This window comes from Aethalodelphis obliquidens, unplaced genomic scaffold (genome assembly GCF_003676395.1).
Source record: "Aethalodelphis obliquidens isolate GAN/ISIS:26980383/991018 unplaced genomic scaffold, ASM367639v1 scaffold77, whole genome shotgun sequence".
In the NCBI taxonomy this organism is placed as follows: domain Eukaryota; kingdom Metazoa; phylum Chordata; class Mammalia; order Artiodactyla; family Delphinidae; genus Aethalodelphis; species Aethalodelphis obliquidens.
The window spans coordinates 6,382,552-6,388,551 of NW_020838021.1; positions in this window are offsets into that span (position 1 = coordinate 6,382,552).

Sequence of the window (6,000 nt, forward strand, 5' to 3'; positions counted from 1 at the left end):
AATAACCTATGCCTTTGCTCATATTGCTTCCTCTACCTATAATATGCTACCTTTCACTTTTCTTCATGTTCTACTGAAGTCATTCAACATGCATCTTCCAGATCAGTTCTTCTATGTTGACTTTCTGTTATACCTCATCCCATATCATAGAATTTATATCATCCCCATTCCATTTTGTTCTCTATCAAGCTATTCTTAACACTTTATTACACTTACATGGTTATATTTGCAGAAGATGCCCTGGATTGACTAGAACTGAGATATGCTTATGTCATATATATGGAGTTAAATAACATATTTATCTTTTTATTTACTTTCACTGAATTGCATAAACCATGTATGGCTGTTTAGACATATATGGGCATGTTAAGTTGAATTAGAACTGAGATGAGAAGGGTGAAAATAGTCAAATCCCAGGAAAAAATATTGACCCCCAAGTGATAGAATTCTCACATGACTCAACAACAGACTCTGATTTTCAAATGTGAGTAGTAGTTCTGGACACAGTTGAAGCCTTTTACCTAAACCTACCAGAAACAGAATTATGGCTCTTACCCAAACCTACCATGATCCTGACATCTGGTGTGTGCAGGCCTTGGAAAGAAATGGGTATTTAAAATTTAAAAAAACCAACCCCCCTTGAACCCGAGATATTATGCTATCATGCCTACTATGAGAATATAGCCTTGAAGGAAGTTGGGTGAAGTTATCTTTTTACATACTTTTGGTGCAAGAGTAAGCAGACCTATGCAAGATAGGGGCATTAGCTTGAATGACATATCAGTGAATGTTTAACACAATGTAAGGAGCAGTGGTTCAGCAGTAGGCCAAAAAGCACATTGTGATCATAGCTTAGAGCAAATTATCAGCTCTGAAATAGCCTGAGAGGAGTAGTTGGATTTATAATTTAGAATATATCGGTGGCAAGAGCACAAGCATTGGCCAGGACTGACTTGGGTGCACAAATAGACCCCCCCTTGGATTTTTCTGAGATACTAGAGAACAGATGGAATTTAAGAGTGGTAAATAATGTCCTAAAATTCCACAAGGATGATGGTAGTAAGATAACACATTGCATTGATTTTGCTGATCTTACTTTGTACTCATGACCTGAGGAATTATTGTAATTTTAAGGTTACACAGATAATATTCCTCTTCCAAATAGTCATTTGCTTGAGGATATGGAACATGTCTCATTCAATTTTGCATTATCCATGCCTAATATGGTTTCTGTTACATAGAATGTGCTAACAATGATTGAATGAAAAATGAATGAATGAATGTTGGAGTGTTGAATGAATTGCAGGGTGAATAAAACACAGGGCTGATACAAGAGATATATTCACTATGAATGGGTGTATAAACTTATCCTGTTCCCACATCATAGGCTTCCCAAAAGAAATCACAGAAACGTGAAAACAGTTTCAAAGAGAGGAAGAGAATTTATAGTGAGAGCCACCTAGGACATGCCATCTCACAGCCTTTTGTATGCCAGGGAAGGAGAGAAAACAGGACACATGGATTGACTATATGCTCACACACCAGCAACTGTCAAAGAGACAACTTGAGCTATTTGCAAAGTAAATTCTATAGTTACTGATGACAGTTGTTTGTCTTTGTTGGTTAAAAATACCATTTCCAAACCTAAAATGTCTTCATCGTGCCTGAGGGTGCCACATTATTGATGACTGTGACGTTCTCTTCTTTCACAAATCATCTCATTCTGTAATTTAAAAAAAATTAAACTAAAACATTTCAATCAAGTACATCAACTTGTATGAAGCTACTTCAAGGATTTAACAGTGATATTAAATAACATAGCTTGATTCTTTCACAAGAGCTTTATTTCAACCAGAAAGCATATTACAGGTCCCAAAGGAGGGTCAAGATACAATAAATATGCTTCTTCCATCAAGCTGATTTTCCTGCTTCCCAATTTCCACAGAGGATTAACACCAAGCCCTTTCATACCAGAATACTAGTGTTTCAGTTGACAATTTGGGTCACTTATTTATGTATAGTTCATTCAAAGCATAGCTCTTCAGCTCTGCCTCCCAACCTCCAAAACACACATGTGAAGCTTTAATTAAAACTGATGCATATGTGCATCTGTGTAATTCCTGCAATAGACTGTGAGCAAAGTGAGGGCAAGGATTATCTTATTAGACTATCATCATGATGCTGGGCATAGTGACTGCTGTATTATGAGTGTTAAAAAGATGTTTTTTAAAAAAGTGTTACAAGTTGGGAAACAGTTAAAGGGTCTTGGGTTTTGGAGCAACACAGTCCTGAATTCGAATCCTAAATTTACCACTTTCTATATATTTTATTTTACGTGTGTCATTAAAAATTCTTAGGTCTCAGATTCTCACTGAAGTAAGGAAAGGCATTTCACATTCTCCCAACTCAATTGCAAAATGTATATTATGAATGTAAAGCAACTAGAATGTACCCTGGAAAATACATTCTAATTATTGATCATCTACTATCCTTATTAGCTAGGAGTTAAGAAAGATCAGTGTGAACTTGAGTGGTCTAGAAATACTTCATTGAGAAGGGAGTTTTATTTTTAAATAAACGCAGAACAAAAATTTATCGAGCTAAAAAAATCAGAAAAAAATGTTTAAAGAATGATGGGAATAATTTCTACTTAAAAATCTAATATATTTATTACCTTTTTCTTAAGAAAATATGTATAACAGCAAGTGTGTTTATCACTTCATGATGGGCTAAGCAAATTATAAAAGTAGTGGTTCTTACACCAGAGAACTTACAAACTTGTGTACACAGTGAACACATAGAATGACTAAATAGAAAAATGAGACAATATATGATTAACTGTGAAAACTTGTTAAAACAACAAATTGAGAAAAGATAAGATCAGGATTGGCTAGGGTGGTAAGGAAAATGCTTCATAAATGTGGCTGGACTTAAACCATAGTTTTAGGGTGGGTTTAAATAGGAAGAAGAAAAGAATAGTGTGTTCTAGGCAGATGAAACAATAATGAATAAAAGAAAACCTTCTCCAATTTGCACAAGTTACTCTTGAGCCACTAATGGCAAATTGCCTTCCTAGAAACAAAATATTCAGACTGAGAAGCAATAGAAGATATGGTTGATAAGTAAGATGATACTTTCCTATAATCTCAATCAAGGATATAAATGTATAATGAATTCTGACCTAGCTTAGAGACAGCTAAAAAGAGAAAAGAGGAATCAGTTAGGATCAATAGTAGACAGCAGAAAGTCATGAGATAGGGATTGGACAAATAACTGGGTAGAAGGAAAAGTAACATAGTGGATTGTGAAGTACAAATAAGTTTGCTTAGAAGGAATCAGAATGGAATAATGGTGAGGTTAATTTCATGTGAGATTAAATATATAATAATTGGTTGAAATTTTAAACAATTACACAAATCTAAGAGTTTAAAACAAAATATTATAAAAGAGATGTTTCTTACTGTGATGAAATAAGATCTTAGTAGTTTTGTAGAATTCCTTGGACTTAACTGATACCCATGTCAAATATTTCTTCTAATCAACTTTTAAGTGGTTTTGGACCCCAGTTTTTATCTTCACCCTTAAAATCTCTCTTGAGCTATCAGCCCACCTTTCCCATTGCCTGCTCTACATTTCCATATAAATATCTACTGGAAGCCAATTTAACATGTAAAAACTGACATCATAATTTTTTCTCCCAAACATCCTCAGCTACTTCCCTATCCCGATAACACTGATAGTGACATCCTTGTTTTCTCACACTTGAATTATTAGAGAAGCCTGAGCATTTGAGGAAGCAGTTGCCTCTTCCAGCTTTTCCAGACTCATTTCAGCAGGGAAAGACCTTAACGAGTCAGCACAGCTGACTCTGGATGGGTGGGCCAGCTGGTAGCATCTGTAGATGGGAGGGGCTTGCTGTCTGGTACTTTCAGAGGGGAAGGTTCATGTTCTGAGGTTGAGAAGGGTCATTGGGTGAGCTCTTTAGCTGGGTGGTGCCACTAATTATATTCCACGGTTGGGCAGGGCTGCAGGCTGTGCTCCCTGGCCAGGTAGTGCCATTGGTCGGACTGCATTCAGGTTGGGCTTCAGGGTTGGCTCCACCACTGTAGGGGATCTCAAGCTGTGCTTCACAGTTGGAGGGGGCCTCAGCCTGGGTTTCATGGTCAGGTGCTGCTGCAGGCAGTGCTCCACAGCTGGTTGGAACTGCAGGCTGGGCTCCATTGATTGGGCAGGCCACCGGCTATGCTGCACACTTGGGCTAGATTGTTGGCTGGGATCCCTATCAGCTGGGGCCAGGGGCTATGCTCACATTTGAGCAGAGGTACTGGTTTACTCAGGCAGGGCCATATTATGGGATCTGTGGCTGGGCCAGACTGCTGGGTACCCAAGCCAGGAAGAGCTGCTGATCACCGTGCTCCTTAGCCAAATGGAACCACTGGCTTAGCACTGTGAGTGAGCTGGGCTCTCTGGTCTGGTGCTGATACCATCAGGAACCTGGTCTGCCAAGATCCCTGCACTGGTCGCTTGAGCCCTGCCCCTTTCTTTATTTCTCACTGACCCCTGGCAGTCTAGTCCTGCTGATTACCCTAGTATTCCCTGTGATGTGAGACAGAATTGGCTTCCCGGAAGCTCGCCGGAAAATTGGAGAAGCTGTATGTCTGCCTCAGGCTCTCTTTTCCCCACTGGTAAAACCATAGTCCCAGGGGAACCTTCTCTCTGTGGCTCTGTGTTGGCCTGGGGAAGGGGTGACATGGTCAAAGTGAAACTGCTCCTCTTATCCTTCTAATGCAGCTTTTCTTTTTTTTGGTTGTTGTTGTTTGTTTGTTTTGGGATATTTTTTGTGTGGTCAAGGGGATGATTCACCTTCACCCCTGGGTTCTGGGATTTTCATAAAGGTGTTCTTATCTGTGGAAAGTTGCTAGTCTTTCTGTGAGGGGAAATAATGCCAAGGACCTCCTATTCTGCCATTTTGCTGACGTCACTCCAGAAGGATTTTGGTAGAAATTGGCAACTGGAGTCAAAAAATTATAGAAAAATAAAAAAGAACTTAAAATAGCAAAAAACATTTTGAAAAATAATAAAGCTGGAGGACTCCCACTAATTACTTTCAAAAAGTTACTCTAAAGTAATTTAGACAGTGTGGTATTGGTGTAAGAATAGATACATAGCTTAATGGAAAAAACAGTTCCACAATAGACCTACATATTGTACAGCCAACTGATTTGCAACAAATAAAATTCAGTGAGGTAAGGGATAGTCTTCAACAAATGGTGCTGGAATATTTGGATATTCACTGCATAACCATGAACCTTGATCATTACTTCATACACATACAAATATACCAAGATTAACACAAAAAGCATCACGTGAGAAGGCAAAAAAAAATTTAAGCCCTCTTGAAAAACACAGGAGAAAATCTTTGTGAGTTGAGATTAAGTGAAGATTTCGGAGAGGACACAAAAAGCAATTACAAAAGAAAATAATTATAAATTGGACTTCATCAAAACTAAAAACTTCTGCCCTTTGAAAGATGTTAAGGAAATGAAAATACAAGCCCCAGGGAGAAAATAGTTGCAAAACATCTGATAAAAGATTTATATTCAGAAGATATAAGGAATTCACTTTATATGACACACATGACTATTTTTAAAAACAGCAAAATATTTGAACAGACGCTTCACCAAAGAAGATAGAAGAATGTCAAATAAGCACATAAAAACATGCTTATCATTATTAGTCATTAGGAAATTTTAAACTGGAAAGACAATGAGATACCTCTATACTTATTGTGCTTTCATATATCTTCTTTTGGGAAATGTCTGTTCAAGACTGTTAATCTACTTACTGTCTTTTAATTATTGAATTGTAGGACTTTTTATATATTCTGGATAAAGTCTTTGTGAGATACATGTATGGCACATATTTTATAACACTATCATGACTATACATTTTCATAATGATTTTTTTTTTTCGATACGCGGGCCTCTCCCTGTTGTGGCC